The sequence below is a fragment of the Corvus hawaiiensis genome, chromosome 5 (genome assembly GCF_020740725.1).
Source record: "Corvus hawaiiensis isolate bCorHaw1 chromosome 5, bCorHaw1.pri.cur, whole genome shotgun sequence".
Taxonomy (NCBI): domain Eukaryota; kingdom Metazoa; phylum Chordata; class Aves; order Passeriformes; family Corvidae; genus Corvus; species Corvus hawaiiensis.
The window spans coordinates 53,514,021-53,537,800 of record NC_063217.1 but is presented as its reverse complement, the minus strand read 5'-3'; the positions used below and the strand labels follow the sequence as shown (position 1 = coordinate 53,537,800).

At 39.4% G+C, this 23,780-nt stretch overlaps 1 protein-coding gene across 2 annotated transcripts in view; it reads left to right on the top strand.

Annotated features, from left to right (window-relative positions):
- Nucleotides 1-23,780, top strand: part of BMPR1B (bone morphogenetic protein receptor type 1B) — a 234,450-nt gene that overhangs the window by 118,203 nt on the left and 92,467 nt on the right. The window lies entirely within an intron of this gene.

Sequence of the window (23,780 nt, the reverse complement as noted above, 5' to 3'; positions counted from 1 at the left end):
CTGGGAAATTCTCTCATTACAGAGCTATTCCGGTACAGGGACATTGAAAAAAACTAAAAGAGATAAAGAATCAACTGCCTTATAACCAGTGAATTTCATAGAGGACAGCACTGTCACATCTCGTTGAGGTTTATAAATAAATGATAAATGCAAGATGAAACCTCCTATTTTTTTCCTCTTCCTTACCCAAATTTCTCTGTGCTTCTGTTTGAAGGTTATATGGATTTTTGTCTCATACCTTGGCCAAAATGCAACTAATAAGGAATAAGAAAAAGTAAAGTTATTGAAAAGTGACTTAGCATAGTGTATTTGAACACAGTAGATTATAAGGCATCAGTCCACATCCTCAGAGTTTCAGTGTTGTGACTGTACATCCCTAGACGATCACAGCCTGGACAGGTTTTACTGTTACTGTATTTTACTACTACTGTTACTTTTACTACTACAGGCGTAGGATTGATGCCCCATTGCTGAACCTGCATGGTGCTTACAGAGCATAAACTGTTCTTCAGTAGCTGAGATACTCTGTGTGCACATCATTACCCTGGGTAAATGTGTCCTTCCTGTTGGCAACAGGTAGAAAAAGATCTTATTTAAAACCAGGGACCATAAACTGCAAGTGTGAACAGTATTGCAGAGTAGCTAATGCAGCATGGTGTCCATCTGACCTTACAATGAGATAGGTTGTTTGCTTTCCCATATAATTTAGTAAAACATTTGCAAATTTAAGGGATATTGAAGGGAAGATGTGGAGAAAGTGCCAGGACTGTAGATATTGCTGGCCTTGCTCCAGGGAAGGGAATAACCTCTGAGCTGAATTCGACCTTTCATGAGGATCTTGATATAACCATGTATGAGCTCCGTTGGTATTTTTTGTTCTTTGTGATGGAGTTTTCTTGACCCTTCCTAAGCCCCACAGAGAGATGCTTTAATGGCATGTTGACCTACTGATCAGTGAACTCTGTGCTAATGGGTCACGCTGGAGGCAGACATTTTCTCTCTGATTGCTGGGATTATCCATGGAAAGTCCAATTACCTGCTGGGGCTGGGGTGAGAAAAGTCACATGCTGCCTCTTTAGCATTGTGTCTGCAGGAGTTTGAACAGCACTGGGTGTTGCAAGGGTTAATGTTGGGGCTTCTTGACTGTTGTGGACGTGCCTGGGAGGGCTGTCAGTGGTTACCTGCTAGGATGGGAGGAACTCCCAGGGTGAGTGATACTGCAATCATCTTCCAGAGGTTTTAAAAGACGGATGGCTAGGAAGGCTTCATGGGAAAGGACAGTAGGGTTAGCACTTTTTATTATGCCCCTTCCCCCATTAGTAATTGGAACAGGACCATAGACATAAAAATACAGTAGTGGCCGTGGCTATGTTTCTTTGCAACCAGTTTGTGTTTGGAGTTGGATGTGGCTTATCTTTGGTTTTTTGAATGTCAAAAGCCAGCCTGCCCCCTTTTTAAGTCATTCTGGATCTTGAAACTCATTGAACAATTTCAGCTTTCGGAAATGCATTTCCAGGGAGGATGGTATAGAGTAGGATGCTTTCTTTCATGTTGTGCTGTCCTGCTATTTATCTTGCTCTCACGTTCTGTTTGAGGAGTCCCCATCAGAACGCGGTAATCAGGTTGACACAAAAGCTCTGCTTTCCTAGGGGGAAATGAGATTATGGCATAGTCAAAAGAAAAAAAAAAAGTCATGTATATATACACAGAAAGGTAACTTCATAAAAACAGGTGCATACCTTAGTTAAATGTAGTGCTTTGGAGTCCTTACACTGCGCAAATTATATAGGTAGTCCTTGGGGGATTTGGTGATTTATCAGAGCAGAGAGAGGGCTGAGCATGATTTCTGACATTATTCCTAATGATTGTGTGCCAATATGGGAACTTAGCTTGTAACACATCAGTTTCGAAGGAAATGTATTTTGGAAAGCTGTCTTGGATCTGGGAAATGTGTTTATAGTCTGGACCAAACCCACAAAGACCATTACATTAACCAGCCAATACCTGATGCAGAGAGCATATATGTGGGTTGTGAAGGGTTCAAGTCTATCTCATGAGTTTGTCTGATTCAGGTCAGGGATGTGGGGCTTCATTTCCCACGCTGTACCTGAGCACTTCAAGCCTCTCCACCTGTGGCTATTTCTCTTTGTATGTATGCTGAGATGCTTATGGAACTGGGAACTCAGACCTGGATCTCCCCTATTGGAACTGACTCTTCTAATGTCTGGACTATTGACTCCTTCTGCGTTTCATGATCTGTCTCAAGAAATACCAATTTCTGAGTGAAAGTTCTATAATTCAGAGCAGGGTATTGGGTATTCTTTCTTTCCCTCTGTGATTTTTGAAGAAATACTTTTGAAATATCTTGCTTTCAAGAGATTGAAGAGTAAAACCTATGTTTGGGTTTGGGGTTTTTTTGTTTATTTTGTAATATTCCTTTCCATTCAGACATCATCTGGGGCAAAGCCTTTCCTAGTAATAGACATGGAAGTATTTGTTTCCATCTTCAAGCTGGTATCCTCTGCACTGTTTTGGCCTTTTTTAAATATCTGTGTTCCCACGAAGAAATGGGAAAATCGGCATAAATTTACTTTTTATGCCAGTGTCAGCCTCAGTTGTGATACTTTTCAGTGTCAGAAGAGTTGCACTTTCCATTTATTCGGTACCATAAGAAGCTCATGATGACTTTGGGAGCTCTTCAGGTTTTGTAATAAACTTGAGAGCAAATAAAAAAAAAGCAAAAATGTGCTCATGCAACCAAGGAAGCCGTTTATGTTTTGGGAGTGAGTGCTCTTTCTCTCTTTAACAGAGCTCCTCTTTGGCTCCCATGTCTCACAGAAGTGATTTTGCATTTTCTATTCCTTACCACCTTTAAATTTATGAATGGCCATGTTATTTTCCTAACCTGAAAAACCTTCCTAATCAGAACTTTTGAACCCTGACTGCAGGTACCCTGTACAGCGATGTTACTGGCACGCTGCCGTGAAAATTTAAAAATTCATCTGGCATCGGAATTTAGTCCTTGGATGGGTAATGAGTATTGGATTTTTCAGTTTGATTTGTGTTTGCAAATCACTACCAAGTGCTGCTTGGTATTGAATTTCACCTATCACTGAGAAAAACTTGGTTGAAGTGTTTTCGTCGACAATGTTATGTATGGATACCATGAGAGTATTTAACATCCAAGGGAAATGCTGCTTAGCCTGAGGGCAGGTGCACATTCAATAGCACGTACATTTACAGAACACTGTATTTGTGGGCACCAAGTCCCTTGATCACTGACCTTTATCTTTTTCCCTGCATAGAGGAAGTCCACTCTTATTTGAGCAAGACTTAGTTGCTTAACCGGTGCTCATTTAGGCAAACCAAGAATGCAGAGAATTACGTGTGGTTGCTCGTTAATACAGGTTTAGAAACAGCATTTGCCGTGTGAACAGTCCTTTCAAGTTTGTCTTAGCCTGACATGATATGAGAGTACTTACAGCATAAGAAAACTCAAGTTTTCATGCCATTTAAAATTTTTACTTTTCATTTGTGCTGTGTACTGTTGCAGCTTCCAATTTCTTTGAAGTCTTTAATGTTTGTGTAAAAAAAATATAATGCCATTGCTAACATTTCTCCGTGATTTATATTAAAACCACTGAATACTGGTAGTCCCAGACGTCTCGAAATCTGATCTACATTGACATTCTTGTACTTTGGGAGTTACAAATGCACGGAGCCTCCTTGACTATACAGAAAGAAGGATTTGGGAAAAGAACTGGAGCTTTTAATGTGCTTTTTAGTTAAGATGCTGTCTTTCATGTTGGAAAATAGAGGCAGACTTTAACATGGATGACCTCAACAACATAACGGTGCTTCAGACAGTGGCTATGAAGAGGAAGGAGCAGGCAACTACTGTGTTCTAAAGTGCAAATTGAAAGTCTTCAGCCTGTTGTTCCTGTGTCAAATCAGCACTCAAGAATGCATATCTTGCAGCAGAGAACAAAATACTCTGATTTTTCTTTATCCTTGTGGCTTACATTGTTACTTAGCCCACAGGCCATATGTTTGAAATCTCTCACTTAAGGTCAGAATACCCCTTACTTACACTTTGCACTATGTGCCAGGGCACTGAAGTGGGACCATGGTTTCTATAAAAATTGAAATAAGCCAGTAAATCATAGTTATTTACTGTGTTTCATCCCACCTCAGAAAGCATAAGTATAAAGTGTGATTTTTAATTAACAAGCACATTGTCCCAGTGCTTTCACTTGGAAAATTACATATCAGTATCTAGAGAGTTTAGCAGACCATTCATTTCTCCCTCCAAGCAATAAATAATATCCTTCAACTTCCCGGGAATGTTTTTCTGCTTACTTTTAGCAGCATAGGTACAAATGAAGTATTAATGATGAAGGTAAAATAAATGAAGAGTGATAATTGAATAAAACGATGCCATTTGCAAAGCAAAACAAAAACCCCAACCCTTTCCAACACCACATCTCCTTCATTTCATCACTACAATGTCTCATGATGACATCCGCGAAGAGTTTTGCCTTCTAACCTTGAAATGTATCTTTGTGTTTATTGTCAGGACCTTGTTGGCAAATTGAGCTTGACAATGAGATGGTGAAGGCAGGGGGAAGCAGGGTGACCTGGGACACACAGTTCTGCTAAAACCTTTCAAGGTCCGTAGAGTGCCTTTTCCTTTCCAACGAATCAAATTACCAACTGGGCAGCTCGTTCACTTAGCTAATCATTAATGTGGGACCCGTGAATTATGGGGCTTGTAACCCTTTCTCTTGCTAATTAATTTTTTGTGTGTGCTAAAATACTCTTTCTCCTGGTGCTGTGAGAGCCTTTAGCAGGGGCAAGTGCACAGAACCTGGTCTGGGTTGTCCCAGAGCTGGGTTGCCCCCCTTTCACTCAGAGCCCTACTGTCGCCTGGGCTTGGAGGAAACCAATTCTGCCGGCACCTGCTCGTGGCCAGCAATCCTGAGAGCCGTCCGTGGTGGGTGCAGTTGGTGGGCAGCCCATTTCAGCCTCATCAGCTGTCCCAGGGTCCTGGCACCTGCAGAGGTGAGTGTGCGAGGTGAGATTCTAAGCTGTGCCCTTCACTTGGGATGACTTTCACTTCGAATAGCTCCTTTCTCCTTGTGCTGGAAAGTGCAGGTCTTATATGTCTGATGCATGTGTAGTGTTGTAGTTCTGGTTGCTTTAGTAGACCTGTGGCCTTCAGCTATCTTCTGCCAGTAAGAGTGAGGCCAGCTTAAGTTCTAGCTGAAGTTGATCTCTACTCCTTCTTCACACTGCTTGTCTCCTCCGCACGTTGTGCACAAGGTCACTGTGGGTTTGAGAGTAGCTTTTACATCACGTTCTCTCAGCATAACAGAATGCATTTGTAAGGGTTATTCTTGCATGTATGGTTTAAGAATTTTGCTTTATTTTATACCAGTTAGAAAAAAATATGTTTCTTATTTCCTTATAATAGCACAGGCATTAAATGGCAGGTGCTGGCTCCATTTCTGAGGCCACCGAGAGCAGCTGTGCATCTCTCACAAGGCAAAGAGTTTTTCTGCAGCCTTTTTCACCATTTTGAGGGAGGGAAATCTCATACTCACTGGCTGTGACTGGAAAAGGATTCTATTTCAAATTCAGTCATTTCCCCAGCTCTTAACAACTCCAGCTAGGACGGTTTGCAATAGGGGATTTATTTGTGAAGTGCATATATGGTCAGAAAATGACACTGTACAAATGCTATTATCCTTTTCCAGAGATCCAAAATCTGTCTGTCTTCCAAGATACTTCTGCTTTCCATAGTCCAAAGATAAATGGTGATGACTTTTTTTTTTTTTTGCTCTATAGTGGTATGAGAAAATGAGCTGGATTTCACTCTGCTTTGTTTATTGTCAACAAAATTGTTAATTGCTTTCTAATGTTAGCCAGAGAGCATGCAACATGACTTCAGGTTTGTAAAGCAGGCTGCTGGAAGAAAAACTTCTTGTTGTTTTGTTTGGTTTAAACTTGTAGATTAAGAAAATGTACTTTATAAGACAAATAGCGATTTTTCCTTGCATCCCTTCTGTCAAACCACTTCTCATCCTGCACTTGCACTATCAAGTCTTATTTCTCTCATGGAGTTTTTTAATATTTCTGGCAGTTATCAGCATCCTTACTTTTTCTACCCTCAGAGCCCTTTAGAATTAAGTAACATCTAACACTTAAATAGCAATTTGCATCCTGAGAAGATTTTGAAAGTCTCCATTAATGCGTCTCTCCTGAGGCAAACAGCAATGTGCATGTTTTTAAGATGAAAGCTGAGAGTGTGCTAAGTAACTTATTCTAAGCATGCAAGGAATTGGTGCCATTTAATCTCAGAGTAAGTGACTTGAGCATGTAATTAACTTTCAGCTCAAAGGATGTGAATGATTGGAAATTAATTATAAAAAGGAAACATGAACTGTGGTGTCGTTAATCCACCTGCACTGAGTCAGTATTTTATAAAACATGCTGGGGAGGAGGGACTGACTCTTGGTCCTAAGGCTGGACTACACATCTAGGAGATGTCTCAATAATATAACATTGAAATAAGCAGGTGTATTTCCCATGAGCCATCTGCCTAGCTCTCTTACTCGAATGAAGCAAAAATTGCTATCTCTTTTCAGTGCAGGTTTTCCATGGAATGCAGGGCATGATGTAAATGGCAGAGAGGTTTGCTTTTGGCAGAGTCCACTATAGTCAGCTGTAAAACTAACAGCAAGACAGCAGATCAAGGGATGAGTGGTCATGATGCAGTTCAGTGTGAAGAAGCCACTGCACTCATCGGTTGATTTCCGTAAGCAGTAATTTATTGATTCAAAATGATGGAAGACATATCATGTCTTTGGTTTTTTTTTAACAGACTTTTTCTTATCCAAGGTAGCTAGAAAGATGAATGGTTAAAAAAAAAAAAAAGCTCTGTTTTCTTTTAAAATGCTGAATGAATTGAGAATGCAATTTAAATCAGGCTTGACAGCAAATCATGATGTGGACATAATTTTGAGAACCTTCTCTAAATAATCCTGATGAGGATGGGTGTGCATAATGCAGTTCATTAATGGTGAAAAAGGGGAGATTTTAGGATTAGGTACATTTCTGCCATGTTTGGTGTTTATCTACAAAGTAGTGTTAACCTGTATGCCCAGCTAGAGAATACTGTATGCACAGTCATACTCACAGAATATTGAGAAACCCAACATCGAAACATGAGAGCTGTGTTTTATGCCTTCTTCTGAGCTGAAGCACAGGGACAGTGAAAGAATACAAACACTGGAAATCTTCCTCAAAGGAAAGGAAAAAAATTGTAATGAGACTAATCAAGTTAGTTAATCTAAATCATAATGAATGTCAACATCAGAGAAAGTTCATGCTTATTAAAAATAAATAAGTACACTCAACTATGTGCTGTCTGAAAATATTACCTGGTGTATTTGCTCACAGTTATATTTCTCTTTGTCAGTGGAGGTTCTACTCCATAGGAAAGGAGATATTGTAGAAATCAGGTTGTTTGGGGGATTTCAGTGGCATCGGTCATGGAGGAGGGTATTATTTCCTATTAGTATGACTGGTAAAATTTGAGGCCCTGGTGGCTAGCTTTTAAATACTGGGTTGCACAGGTCCTCAAAAGATTTATGAGAAATACTTACATTTCAGTTGTTGACAATATCATGCTTGCCTTATTTATTGGCCCTGTCATCTCTGTGCTTTTGAAACTATCACTTCTAATTGTTCTGAATAATTGCAGCAACACCTGCTGGCAAGCCCAGAGCTGATATACTGGAAGCTTTCCTGTTGTTGACGTCAGCCAACAAACCATTTGTGCCTTTAGCAGATGTTTTTCATTTCTTTTTCACATGGGATTTACTTAGATCTATTCTCTTCCTCCAGTAAAGGCCAGCCACCTCTTTCAGGCTGTTTACCATCAGAAATTATATTGACTGGGTCACTGGCACCAAACTTACATAGATTTTGCTTAGCCACAATGTTGATGTGTTTTGTGTATGTGTTTCACTTCTTCTTCCCCCCTCTTCTTTTGTTTTGGAGAAGTTTCACACTTCATGTTTTTAGCCTTCTAATTAAAAAATAAAGTCCTCTACTTTGTCTGCCTTTAGACTGTAGGTCAGTCTGATGGTGTTGGCTGTTTTTTGGTCTTACTCTATTACCATGTTGAAAGAGTGACTTTTGCTTCCACTTGCTTTTAATACCTAGAGCGCTTTGTTCTTTGCTTGTTTACAGTCTGTATAATTTTACAAATTTCTGATTGCTTCCTCACTGGAACCCTTTCAGGGTTGTTTTTTAAAATTTAATTTTATACTATATGCTAAATACAACCAAAGGCTTTTGATTCTCATTGAAAAGCAGAACAAAACCAAAAAAGATTAATAAAAAATGAAATATATCCAGATGAATGGCAGTACAATGGAAAATAGTAACCCCACCACCCCCTGACTAAACATTGCTCATAATATGTACTTTAAATCTTTTTTTCCTTGGGGTGATGTGTCATCTAAGTAAGAGCAAATAGTATCAGTATCTTTTGACAAGATAGATCTGAATAAGTTAAAAATTTCTCTTTACATGGGACTTTATAAGTTGAACTTTTTGGTTCACTGTTCTTTGCTAGGGTAGCTACACTGGTGTGTTGTTGTTAACAAATTGATATTTTGGCAGTGTACAACAAGGATGTATACATTCAAAGTGTTCCTAAAGGTTTCAGGCTGAACTGTGATATACAGCAGCAATATCTTCCCTCTCTCTTTCCCTCCTTCACCAAAAAATTACTCCCTCCTTCTACAAAAGATGCTAACTAGTGGACTTCAGCTATCACAGAATCCCTGAGGGGCCAAGCAAGCCATACTGCTTTATAAAGTGCAGCAAGTAAAATGGTGTGCATTTTCTCAGTCTTTCTGCAGTGGAGGAAGAGTACTAAAATCAGTGCACTGTCCTTCAGTCACAGGTTTTGCTGGACACCTTTATGAAATGCAAATCTACAAAGTCCTGGACATGGGCTCTTAATTGCCTGTCACTGTCTCTTCTGCTGTCAATGGGGCTCACAAAGTCTCTCTACATTCTTTCAAGGTATTAGCCTTACATACCCAATGCCAGAAATGCTTCTTGGCTCTTTCACCTAGGCTAGTTGTTACCATTTTGTGCCATATTGTGAATATTCTTTCTCTTAATGAAAAACCTCCTAAAGGTGTTCAGTTTTCATCTAGGAGAGCTTTGTTTGTGAGTTATATGTGCTTCATACAGGATCTTTTCTTTGCATAGAAGGTTAGTCTTCTGTCTTAGAATAAATAGAGAGGTGGATAAGTAAATGAAGGCATTTCAGTGGCCAAAATTATATTACTAAATCTTAAATGATTATGCTCTACCAGCTTTCATACTGGATAACAGGCTTCCTCCTATTCTGTTTATTAATCTTAATTGTCCTAACCTGACAGTTTTGTCCTGTGACTTTTAAAGCAGTGTGGCTGTTTGTTTCTTGACTCAAATTGAAAAAGTAACATCTTTCCACTCCTGTTATGCTCAGGTCTTAATATGCTCCTAATCAAGAGTCCAGACTCTCTGCATATGATGCCCTATACTGATATATTCCTTAATATGGTATAGTTTCAGTATCTACACATCAGGTTGTATCAGCTACAATTAAAGCTGTAAATTACACACTTCTCCCTCATCACTTGTTCCTCAGTGGTAAGTTACCAAGATGTTTGCATTGATACAGTTAACAGTTTACAGCCATTCTTTCTTTTGGAAGGCTCCAGATATAATCATCTCCAGGCTCCAATTTGTGCCGTACATGGCCATCTATGTGGGGTTTTGTACCCATTCCAACCACCTGGGTCCCATTACTCCCATTTGGTTCCCATTGCACTGACTTCCTGTCTGTATTATGGAATTTATTTTAATTTTTGAACATTTAACATAAATGGTCTTGTATGGTCTGTACGTGAAAAAAAAAAATAAAATCACCACCCCATGTTCTAAAAGCATAATTTAATTTCTGCATATTCTTACTTACTCATTGTAATATCAGTCTTTAGGAAGACTATCAGTATACTATAGTATCAGAGTATAAGAGTGCCTCTTGACAGAGTTTCTCCACAGAGAAAAGAATGTTTTTAAAATACCAGTTTTTAAAATCCCCGTAACCATTTTTACAGAGTCATAGAAAAATGCTGAAAGAGATCTCCCAGAGTCATCTGTCTGTATCCCAAGGGAGGATCCTTATATATTTAAGCTGCTCTAGAGAGACAGTTTCCTGACCTTTTGTCAAGTGGATATTCTGTCAACTTTACTGGTGTCTCTAGACCGCATGGTATGCAACAAGAACTTTTTGTTGTGTAGTGATGCCTGATGCTGAGGCTGAATATCGCTATTCTCTTTCTCACTGGGAATTCTTAGGAATTAATGGGATGCTTTTTTCATTTCCTTATGCTTTTATTTTCATTTTTGAAGCATACATATATGTTTATGTATGTATATATATGTATATAAAATACATTAGAGCATCTTTCATAGCTTAAGTGTTTGCATCATACTGCCCTTCAGAGATTAATGGCAGGTAGGGAGGCACAGCTTATTACCTGTAAGCAAGGACAGTGATGGTGCTATGCAAAAACATGTAAAGAGCCTTAGACCTTTCTACATGAATGCGTAGAAACAGAGGAGGATTTGGAGAAGAGAGTAAAGCTGTTTTTCTTTCCAATGAATTAGAAATTTCTTACTGCGTTTTAGTCCTGCAGGTGAACAGAATCTTCCTCCCGTGGCAAAGCAGGTGGCAAATGGCATCAATGGCCAAGCTCCTCATTTCTCCTTTATTTTTCTTCCCAGGATAATGCCTTCTACCCCAGCCTCACTGGTATTTTCTTTCCCCAAGACTGATGCCAGAACCTACACATCAGATGCATGAAATACTCTGTGCATAGACCATCCAGTCCAAATTGGGGATTTTGTATTGCAGTTGTAGATGTCTTTTCCAGGTTCTTGGTCATTGAGACAGGAAAATAAGCTCATGAATGGGAAGATACAGTGCCCCAGCAGAAATAGGGCCAAAACCCTACTCCATGCCACCTGCCCTGCCATTCCAAACAGCAATACCAAATGGCTCTGTACCTATCTCAGAAGATCATGGAGGGGATGCACAGTGACTGAGTAACTCCAGTACTTTTTCCTGGTTAAGAAAGCAGCTGAGAGCTAGAAAGGGGTTCATTTCCACAGTCATGCTGTCTAGAGGCAAGTCCTTAAGTTGTTGGCATGTATTTCTTTTCTATTATGTGCCTGTTGGGGTCAAGAAAGCAAAGAAAAAATATAGGTCTTTCTGTCCTCAAACTGAAATGGCTTATATGTAGAAAGCTATGCCATAAATTCTAGAATTCTGTGAATTTTTAACTTGGTTGGAAGGTGAAAAGACAAAGGCACAGCTGAAAATGCTGGCTGGTTAGTCTTGTGTATAAAATCTATTTAAGGGGCAATAGCAAACTTCTGTATAAAAATTAATTAGAACATAGCACAGTCAGTTGAGATCAAAGAGCATACATTTATTGTGAAATATATGGTTGCTGGAGACAATTCATTTTTAATTTATTAGATTCCATAAATTGTTTTCTGATAGGTTAGGAACAGAGATCTATCAAGCTTATTCACATAATGCTGGCTCTGGCAACTAGCTAAGTGAATTATTGTCTTGAAGTATATGCCTACCCTTTAATGGTAGTAGACACAGCAATGAAACTGCATGGAAGTGTGTTTTCAGGGTTACAAAAGCACTTCTAGCACAGTAGAACATGTTGATACTAGCAGAATAAAACCCCACACTTCTGTAAGGAGAGATGGAAAAAGTGAGCATTGGTTTCATCTTACTGGTGTGATGTTTGCTGTTTTTTCTGAGATGCATATTTGAAAAGATGGAATCTGAGGTGGCTACATCCAGGGTGCTTTCAGGTTCTTGAAATGTGGATATGAATTATTGTGGAATTCCTCTGCACTGATATCTTCTACATTGTCCTTCATTTTTTGCCAGGGACAGAACCAATCTATCCCCTTCAAAGCATGACCACCCTTTCACCCACCTGGTTTAACTTTGCCTTCAGATTGCCCACATGGGTAGAATTTGGCCTTATCCTGCTGCTCCAGCAGCTGCCCCTGGTAAGAGAGACCTGTAAGGCCTTGTTTATCTCTTGCTTTGTGGTGTTTCATAAACTGCTGGAAAAATGTGTAAAAGTCAGGTTTTTTGCTCACCTTTTTCCTTATTTATTTCTACTTTCATCCATAATATGATACATGCTGTGCTGAAATCAAGGACGTTGTAAAAATTATGGTGTATATAGAATTAAAAGTTCAGTATCTGTCTGATCAGCTTACTGGCATAGAGACTGCATGAGTATGGGAATGAGGAAAGGAAGGTGAGCAGCCTTCTCATGTTTGCAAACCCTTAACTGAACATTTCTCCGGCTGTTCTTTCAGTGTAACTAGACCTTTTAGTTGGACCCGTGCTCATTTTATCCCAGTGCAGGTCTGGATTCCTAAGAAATAATTATTCTCTGTGGCTGTGGAAAGCAATCTTATTTTTATGTATTACATAAAAAAAGCAACCTTCATGGTTTTTGGTTTTTTTCTTTTTCTGCATCCTGTTGTTTTCAAGTACAACTCTTTATGAATTTCAGAGGTGGTCTGATAAAGCAGGACAAGTTATTTTTGATTCAGAAGAATCCTAAAGCATCTGCTCTGTAAAGAGACCTGATGGCAGAAGGATGGAGAGTGCTTATATATTCTCAGAATTGCATTTGATTATCCAGTACAGGACGTATGCCAAATTCTTCAGGAAAGCAACAGGATATTTTTGTTTTAATATTGTTTTGATATCTTGGGTCTTTTTGATGTTGTCAAAATATCTGCTGGCAATTTAAATATAATATGCTCACTCCCCTGTCTTTAATTGACAGAAGGACTGAGATTCTCAAAAAGAAATTGTCTTTTAGGTATGTCCAGGTGTGCACATCTAAATCCTGTGTAAGGTTGAACAGCATCAGACCATTATTTTCTGAAAAAATAAGCTATTGCAAATCAGCAGGCATGAAGCCAAGTTATAATAGAATAATTTATTATAATTTGATGTAGATGGTGGATAGAATGGATAGATTGTAATTGAAGCTAAGTGAATAATTCCAGTAAATAATTTATTCAATGAATTTATCCTGTTTTCCTACTCAGAGATTGTTTTTACTCCCCCCTCTCCTTTCTCTCCTTACATTTTATAGTTCCTGGGGCTTTTTTTGTCTAACTGGAGGGGTGAGGGCTCTCTTTGTTTCATTATGTGCTGGGCTGTGCTGGCCACTGTGGCAGTGCTGCCGTTTCACACCTCTGCATCCCCAGGTGTGCATGGCTGGAGCCTCGTACTCAGGGGAAGTCTGGTGGGGCTGTGGGTGGGACATGCCCATCATGGCAACAAGGCTTCCAGAGATGTGGGCATTCCTTCAGGGCAAGAATTAGTTATGTCATGGGCTTTGAGCTTCACACATGGGTAGGACCTTTCTAGCAAAGACAGACTCAAGACAGATAACAAGGGGCTTTCTAGAGGATGAGGATCATGTTTCACTTGGGCTGTCGACATCTTCAGGTTTTTTGTGTGTGTGCGGTGCGGGGGAGGTTTTCCAGGGCTTCCAGAAGAGACTAGAAATGTTTGTGCCATAAAAATTCCTTCCAAGAAAATGTCTCCAGTCCAAGGAATTTGTTTGTTGGGCAGGAGCTGTGCTCCCAAAGACTTATGAGGTTTTGTTTCTATTACTGTATGTGCTAGCATCCTGCTGGTTGATCAGGCTGGCCAACATGCTGTGTCCTTATCCTGTCTTGTTCTCCCCTGTCTTTTAAGTTTTTTTCTAGCTTTTAAAACAGTGTTTCTGGGGTTTTGAGATTTTAATCAAGCTTTGTCTCTCCTCAGTAACCCATCCCTTCTTTGTCAAGAAATTGGACAAAGATTATTAGATGCATACACATTCATTTTTCTCCTGGTTCCCTCAAGGACCCAAGCTAAGTGCTCCACCTTTCATTTAACATTATATGCAGATTTTTCTAACATTTCCTCTCCTTATTGCTTTGAGTAGTGAAAGAATTTCATGTCACAAGGACTAATGTTTCTGATGGATATCTGAAGTTGTGCTGATTAAAACAAATTGAGCTATGGACATCTCAGACCTATTCTTATTCCAGATGGGTTGCAAACTTAAGTAAGCATCACTTCATCAGGACTATGATGATCACTGATTGTTTAGTGCTCAAATAAACAAAGCACAGGCTGAGACAAAATTCGGCAAAGAGCGTGAATTTGTGATGTTTGATTTTGGAGCCCTCAGCCACCAGACTGGGACATAGAATTAATGTAGCAGAACCTATGTACAATGGTGAGCATGTCCTACTGCGGTTTATGGATTTACCAAGTTCATCCTCACAGTTACTAGGTCTGAAGATTTTAGCATTATCATTCTGTTCTGTATGTTATCTCTTTGCCCATCTTGTTTGTGTTTATCATGTTTTAACACAAAAATCCCCTAGACCACAGAATCTGCTCTTCCATGACCTGTTTTACTTTCTCCCATAGCTCTAAACACACCACCTGTACCTGTGGAAAAGGGCTTTAATCCTACTCTGCATCCTCAGCGCAGGTTTGGAGTGATATCGCACGAGATCGTTCACCTTCTCTGTGCTGCTGTGGGTCAGACTTTTTGTCATTGAGCAAAACATCAAGTAGCAGGTTTGATTCCTTAAGGAGGCTTGCATTTTTCTTTTGACAAAAGTGGAATTGTTTGGTTTTCTATATAAGTGACACTATTCCTCTTAAACAACTTCAAAACATTTGACTTTAATATTAATTTGTAAAAGTAAATTACTTTAATGATAGCATGTATGAACAATAGTCTAATCTGTTCAGCAGTTTGGTGTATTTTTTAATAGATTTCTATATTAATATTGGAGCAAAGACAGTAATTTTTTGGTGCTTTTACAGCTGTGAAAACATGCCTATTGCAAAAAGAGACTAAGCTGTACCAAAGGGCGCACTGTGCCAGCAATATTTAATACTTCATTGTAGGTCTGCTGTTTTAAACATCTGTCCCTCATTTAGTGTATTTTTAATGCAGAAATTTTAGTGTGGGCAAAAATGTAACTTTTTAGTAAAGTTAGTAAAGTGCTTTCTCTGCTACTGAGAAAAAAGCAACTTAGGATTCTATGAGAAAAATTATTTTTAATGATTTATAGGATTTGGGTCATTGGCCTTCAACTTCCATAAAACAGTAAATCATTTTTATTGAAATGAACACGTTTCTGAGAACATGAATGTGGTTGATAAAGGAAGTTTCTGTGAAGTAAATATGGAAGCTGAAAAGGGAAGATTATCCTGTAGCCCCTGTGCTCTGCTGCACATTATGCGTAACAAGGAAATAATTGAGTTACTCAGGCTGAGGCAGGTGAGTGCAACAGACTCCTGCAGCAAAAAGGAAGAAATAGGAAATGAATTGTGTGTGAAAGATAGTGAGGTTATGGCCACCTGATGTGACTGGCAGTGTTCTGTGGGCATCGAAGAATGTTCAGGGTGGAAGGGACCTTGGGAAGTCATCTGATCCTGTCTAAGAGACATCTTCAAATGGAGAATGTTGGAGAGATGTCCTGGGGTCTTGCTATGAGTTAACAGTCCATCAGCTTGAGAAAGGACTTGGCGCTGCTGAGGCTGCACCTTGAATCCTCTGTCCGGTTTAAGGCCCCTCACCACAAGAAAGACATTGAGGTGCTGGGGTGTGTCCAGAGAAGGGCAACTGACCTGGTGGAGGGTCTGGAGCACAAGTCTTATGTGGAGCAGCTGAGGGAGCTGGGGGTGTTTAGCTGGGAGAAGAGGAGGCTCAGGGGAGACCCCATTGCTCTCCACAACTACCCGAAAGGAGGCTGTACCTCCTGGTGGTCGGGCTCTTCTGCCAGGTGACAAGTGATAGGACAAGCTCCGCCAGGAGAGGTGTAGATTGGATGTGAAGAAAAATGTCTTCACTGAAAGGGTGGTCAAGCACTGGAACAGGCTGCCCAGGGAAGTGGTGGAATACACATCCCTGAAAGTGTTCAAAAAATGTGTAGGTATGTTACTTAGGGATGTAGTTTAGTGGGGGCTTTGACAGTGGTGAGCTAATGGCTGGACTCGATGATCTTAGAAGTCTTTTCCAAACTTAACGATTCTATGACTGGCTACAGAAGAGACCACCCATGTGTACAGTGTAATTCTTCCACACTAGTGTGATTTCCACTATCATTTTCTAGAAGAAGACTTTAATGAGTGAATCTTCACAGTTTTTAATGCATTTTATGTAAAAATAAGAATATCCTTGTCCTTACAGTACATTAAAAAAGTCCACACAAAAGCAGAAGAAAACAAAGTGGCTGTCATGTACTAAATTAAATTTCCAAATATGTGGCAAGTGCCCATACCCATCCCTTTTAAATAGTTATCAAAAATACATCTTAGATTAACTCCTCCTTTTCACAGGTGTAAAACTGCTGAACTTATTTATGAAATGTTCATCTCAGCGCACAAATCTATGGTTTGTTTGTTTATTTGTTTGTCCTGCAGTAATGATGCTTGGATACCAATCAGTTTGTTCAGGTGACATTTTCCTAGATCAGCCTGCTGGAATTAGTTGGTGAACAGGGATGTTTTATCCTGCAATGTGGGAAAACAAACACTAGATTTGCTGTTTTGATCTGTAAAAGGAATAGTTCAGGAAGGGAACTCTTTACTGAGACTCAAGAGTTTAATGCTGAGATTCAATGACATCTTAGTTTCCAGGAAAAGTTTATAGGTCTTGTGTGGGAAGAGCACTTGAAATGATATCCACAGATACGTTTAAGGCAGATTCCATTTTTTCCTGTCTTATATCTCAGTATAATTAATTGATGAAGATTTACAGTCTGTTTCTTATGTGAAGGGACTGTTTGAAAGAAGGAAAATCATTTGGCTCATATTAGCGTTGCCTCAGCTATTCCTTCCTTTACCCACTTTGTACAGGTACATTGCTACCTCTGAAAATGGACTAAGAAACAGGCTAAGCTGGGAACCTTCAGAAAACAGAAAAATGCTCTTTTTTTACCCAGAAAATGCTTCTTGGTTCTGTATGGTCTTGTTGCACTGACAGGGTTTTTTTCAACAAAATATAACAGCACAGAAAAAAAATCTTTCTGAATTTATATACAGGCACTAAATATTTCAAATTCTTTTTCTTCCTTTTTTTTTTTCTTTTAAAGAAAATGTGTCTTCCATTTATACAAGTATATGAGGTGAACTATGGGAATTCAACGTCTTTTATGTTTTGGATTTTTTTCTTTTAAGCAGATCTATTCCTACAGTCAGTGATTAGGTATGCAGATTAGAATTGTGCACTTTTTTAATGATGTCTCTGACTTCAAGACATGCAAGTTAAGAAAACATTCAACAGTACATCTGATGCAGCTCATAATGGCACTAGAAAAGGAAGCCAGGATGTGTCCTTCTTAATTTTCCATGAAAGAAGGAAGTCCACAGGTGCAGTGTATTTTAGAAAACCCATTGTCAGCTAGATCACCAAACACTGGAAATGATAAAAAAAAAGGTATAGTTTACATAATTTGGGAAGACATGATATTAACTAAAAATATAAACCATCTATTTTTTTCTAATACAACAGGCATACCTTTGTCACTGTAGAGGCAGCAAACATACACAGGTGATAACGCTTAAAAATTTGTCAAAGACAGAAAAACACCAGTGTTCTTTTGAATTTTTGATTTATGTACACTCACTAGGGTCCAGTTTCATAAAACAGATGTAGAGAGAAGTATACATGTGTGTCTCTGAAGATGGCCGGTATGGGCAGTTTCTTCTTATAGGAAATCCTCAGGAAAAAATCCTGAGTCCGGAATCATCAGGATGTGGTCAAGAGCAAAATCCCAGTTCACAGAGGCATGGGCATATCTAGGGGATTGCTGAGGTAGGAACTGTCAGACAGTTCCTGTTATTGGCAATCTGGTTCCCTCTATCCTTGTAGGAACACCAGGATTAGGCCTGCAGCTGTACAGACTTAGTCACTAATTAAGAGAACCTGATTTTACTGGAGTTATATCCTGGGTTAAAGCTCAGAGTGAAGCCAGTCAAGACATTCAGAGGTACTGACTCAATTCTGGATGCCGTTAGGATCACCAAAGACTTGTCAATGGTGAGACTTGCATGTCCTTTCTTAAGGATATCTAAAACAAATAAAACCTCTCTGAATTTTCTTTTTGTGCAAAACTGAAAAATAAAAAAAGGTTTTCCCATCCCTTGCCACTGTATGCACAGATAACTGTGGTTCACATAACTTTTTAAAACATTTTAGGAACAAAATAACCCTAAAATATCTAAGTATTTAATAAGTATTAAAGGCTTCATTTATAACAGGCTCAGCAATGCTTTTCCATTTGACTGTATTGTGAGATAACGTCTGTAAGGCAGCTCCAATGTAATAAAAATTGCTGATTTCATAGGAGATTGTAAATGACAAGCTCTGCGTCAAATTTAGCTGCTCTTTGGAGATAAAAATGAAAGCGGAGAAAACTAAGAGCCAGTATAATTGAACAACTTTCTGAACTGTTGCATTTTATATATAAAATGTTAGTTTTCAAAGGTGAGGGCCAAAATAAATGTTTAGAGTTCACTCTTGGTTCTGTGGTGCAGCAGAGATTGACGTGCGTTCACAGTTGCATCATGGACACTGGAAAAACCCCGCTCACCATTGGGAGGAATGTGCTTGGCACCGAGTCAAATGCACAGCGTGGAAGCATTCACCTAATTAGTGTTTTAACAGCTGCTTAAGGTTCGTTTCAATGGGAAGAAAATTATTGAGCACAATTTTATATAATTAGTAGAGCATAAAACACGTGGTGTGTCTAATTAAATGTTTAAAACTATTGACATTACGTAGCTACTGTTGAGGTAAATGAAGTGGAAAATCGTTATGATTTTTTCGGTTGGTAAATTACTCCACAATACGCTCAAAGGCCCATTTGATAAGATGAACTCAATCCTAATGCAGAATGATGAGCACCGGGGCCTTTTCACACCCCACAGGTATGTGGAGGTCTCACCAGTTTAACTGGAGGAACTGGCTGGTATTTCAGGGCTTTCAAGTCTTGCCAGCATGTGCTCCACTCTTCAGAGCACACTGTGTTAAATGCAAGTATGTCCTGCTGCTTTGGTTCACAGCTCCTTTATCCAAAGGGTGACAAACTGTGCATTGTAGAGCTAAAGTTCCTCGCTTTCTGATCCCAAAACAATAACACCATTGAGTAACGATCCAGCAAGCACTTAGAAAAGAAGAGGAGCTTGGCATTGCAAGCAAATTTGCTTATAAAACTTGTTGTATTTTCACAGGTTGCATTGTTGAAGTATTTGGACTTTGTTTCGCAGTTCTCAAGATAGATAGGGAAGTGTAATGTAACATCAGCTGTATGATTAATTTAAATCCAGTTGCACTACAGGTGCTTCAGTATATGCTTGGAGCACCCTGCTGTCATATGTATTTACAGGAGTATTGAACAATGTTGAAAGTAAAACCCAAACTTCTGAGACTCATTTTTTCCCCATTTGAGTCAATACCATTTTTGCCTAGCTGATACTTAACGACATGCTTTGCCAAGTAAACCACTTTTTTTTTTCTATTTCAAATGCAGTAGAGAAGAAATAGCACAAAAACAGGGAGTGGGGTTTAATTGCAGCTGTGCCACTCAAATCTAGCAAAGACAACAGAAAAACACTGAATTTACATTGGGCATACACCCTTTTTGTATCTACAATCTAAGTTTATCATTCTATATAATACTTATGGTAGCTGTCAATATAAACTATAAGATGAGCATATGCATAGTGTAAAGGTAAACATTCCCTAAAAGAAATTAGGGAAATAATATATATATCTATATATATCTATATATATCTATATATATATATATCACAGAAAAAAAAAAATTAAAAGAGAGTGGTTTCCTTTTTTGCTTCCATGGCTTTGCCTCTCATTGTTCATTTGTTTTTAATGGCCTCCAGGAAGCCTTGAAGTGAGGTTAAGCTGTGATTACAAGTTTGCGTAAGAACGTGCCAGCACTGCCTGCCCCAGAAGGCAGCAGATCGCTCTTCTGAGGAGGTGAAGTCGAAGGTGTCATTCCTCAGTGTCTTTCCTCCAATGACTGGAAAAAATACAGAAGCCCCACATATGGGGTCCTTACTGATTCATCTTTATGACACAGCTGCAAGTCCACAGACTGAGGGCAGGTACAATTTTGAACCTTCTAGAAGGAGGAGGAAGTTCTGTTGAAAGTGATGCAGGATTTGTACCAGGGAAGGGCAAATGGCAGTAGTTCTTCCCTCTCCAGGGCCACCACTAGCCTGTTGTGGAAGTGCTGAGGCAGACTCCCCTTATGGACGCTGCAGTGCCTGTGGTAATGGCTCACACTGCATGGATCCAAAGCCCAAAGTTTCATTTCTGGGATACTCTGGTAGACTCTGTATTTCCCAGGGAAACAGATGGCAATTAGCTACTGCTGCTGAGCCTTCCTACTTGCATTCTTTTACTCCTGGAGGTATCCTACCCGAGAGCTTGAAAGAGAAGATTCTTATATGGGGAGGGAGAGAAGGAGTCAAGCACCTATGAGCAATACCTACTTCCTAGAAAATTAAAACTTATAACTGTTATCTGTCAGTAACTGGAATTCTACTCAGGGACTCACTGTCTTAAAACCTTTCTGGTATGCATGGGAAGCGATCTACCTTTTCCACATGTACCTCAAAACACAGTAAGAAGTCTGTCTTTTGTTTTGAGGAACCTTTTCAAACTTAAATGACTTTAACTGCTATTTAAATTCAGTGACAAAATTTTTAAAAGTGCCCTGGAGACTTCATGAGGAGCAAGAGTGGTCATACTTCACAAAACCATGGGAAAGAGGGGTCTGGAAAAGCCTGTTGGGTCTTTCCAGTGTGAGGCTTTTGGAGGTCTGTAGCAGCATCAGGGCTGTTTGTGAGGCTGGGGCTTCATCTCTGAGCTGAAAGAGTTAATTTTCAAGTTCATCATGAGCTGTGTTTACTGATCCTTTCTTACTCCTTTGTGATAATTGGCACCTCAGATTCTCTGCTAATTAATTGGGCTGCAAGGGGCAGGTGGCGCCATTCTATTTTGATAATCCCTGTCAGCAATGTCTGTATAATCTCTTTGTTTAATTAAAATGAATTTGGAATAGGGGTGCATGAACTTGCAACAGTTTGGGGTTTTTTTTCCTTCTCTTCCTTTCTCTCTCTCTCCCTCCCTCCGTCTTTGTCCCCCTCTCTGCCTCCCTCCCTCCTGGCTTTGCCTTGCTTCGCTTCAGTGGGCGTTCACTGCTGGGGGGCAGTTCTGCACTTGTGGAACCACCACAGTCCGTGTGCTATTGTCACTCTCCAGTCTCTTTGGATATGTCTTACCTCATTAACACTCCCCAAGACATAAGCCATTTATTTTGAAATGTCCTTTTTTCTTTCCCTTTAAAACGAAGAACAAATCTGTAAAGAGATTTCAAAACTTCTTCCTACTTAAAGTGAAAAACAGCTCAGAAGGTGCATTGAGGATTAAAATAATTTTAGTTAAAACCAAAATATTTAACCATTGAAAGACATTACTGTAATGTTTTATCAATTCATTGCTCATTTATCTCCATGGCCCTGACAAAAATTTCAAGCAAGCAAACAAAATCCATTGCCAAAAGCATTGTTTATCTTAAGTCAGTTCAGGCAATATGAGCAAGGGTCAACTTTTTAACACTCACTGAGGACAGATTTCAGAATGAAGAGCTGAAAGTTTAAATTTCTGCTAAGACATAGCTTGAATGTGTGTTTTATTATGATTATTGGAAGCATTTCATGCCAACTGCAAACACAGAAGTGGATTGCAAGCCTTGTCCTTGAGGAGGCTGCATGGCTTTGAAGGTCCCCTCCTTCTCCAAGTGCCTCCCTGATGTTTTGTCTAGTTTCTCTTCACATTCCACAGCAGAGGACAGAAAGTCACAGGAGCCGAACAGAACATGGGATTTGTTTTACAAACGCTTTTAAGAGATAAGAAGGTGAAGGATAGATGACGAAGGTTTCTTGTGCCGTGGAGGACATTTCACATCATGTGCTCTTCTTGTCCAGTGGCCTGACAGCTCACTTCTGCTGGCTGCTGTTCAAGGGGAAAACTATATACATCCCCCCCTGCTTTTTTTTTTCTGTGCCTGGAGGCATGCTGGAGCCTAGCAGAAATAGGAATCCCAATTTTTGGCCAAAATTTAACAGCTAATAGGTTCCTGAAGGAGTCTGTCAAACTGTTGAAGTAATATGAATGTACACAATTCCCTAGAATCTAAAAGGAAAAAAAAAAAACCTATGTTATGTAGTAGTTTAATTATATTATCTTCCCTTCTGTGTTCGAGATGAGGTCACTCAGGAACTGATGGCACTCATGGCTCCTTTATGTTTATTTGAAAAGGGTGGCACAAAAGATCACTTCTTCAGTGGCATCTGTCTCAGTATTTCCTCAGATCCCCAACACTCTCCTGTTGCAGATATTTTTTTCCCTGCTACTGTTGACATGTTTACTTGCATTGTCTGCTGAAACCACACATCCAGCTCATTTTCCTGTGGTGTGTTTACTAGTGGCATAGATAGGTGATAGTATCCCTGTTGTATATCCACAGAACTTGGAAACTGTGCAATGCCAGCAATGTAGGATGTGTTTCATCCTTTCCTACCCATTCCTTGTCTCCCTGAGGTCCTTCCTTTCCTCTTACTGAAAAAGCTGCTGATGGTTCTGTGTGAGTAATAAACATCATACAACTCTTGAGTCATTTGTCTGGGATTCTCACACCCAGGAAATCAGCTCACATGGAGGAGATGAGATGCTGAAATTATAGTGAAGAATGTTTTAGAAAGTTCCATGTGAAAGATTTTTTCTTTTTTTAATAGATGTCAGTGAATTAGCATTTTTAATAGGAGATTGAAGGATAAGCTGGCAAACTTGTCAGCATTCCCCTGCAGTGCTCTGAATGGATGCCCAGAGCTGCCAGCATTTGTAACCTCATCATTAGCCTCCCAGTAACTGCTCTTTGTCAGCTATCCCTAATGTCCACACTCAAAGGATCACGTGAAACTGTTTTAATGCACTAAAGCAAGATGAAGTTTCTAATTCTCATCAAATCAGGGAGAAGTTTGAAAACTCAAAGACTGGCAGGAGGAAAAAAAAGAAATCGAGAAATTCTTCTGTTCAAATCATCAGAGTTTTTATGAGATTATCTAAATCTATGGATCCTATTAAAACAGAATGAAAACATGAAAACAGTCATAAGCTGTCTTGCTGCTGTTTGCCCCTTTGCCATATGGGTGCTCTGCAATGCCTATGTGGTAAGGGAGAGGAAATTTCCCTTGTGTTTCCTGGCATTTGATGAGCATCACACTAGATAGAACTTCTGCAACACAGCAAAAAGCAATCCCCAAACTTTTCAGGAACTGGAAATGCATCCAAAGATTTGCCTACATCACAGACATTCTTTGAATTTTCTGTTATAAAATTGTATCTTTAAGGTACAAGACTGTGCAGATGTTTAAAGCAGGAAAATATCTCAATGTAAGTAGCAGGGGAAAAAAAAAAAAAAAAGCTGAAATCCTGGAAAGCTCAAGAGGTCCAAAGGAATCTTTCCTCTAACTTGTCATTGAG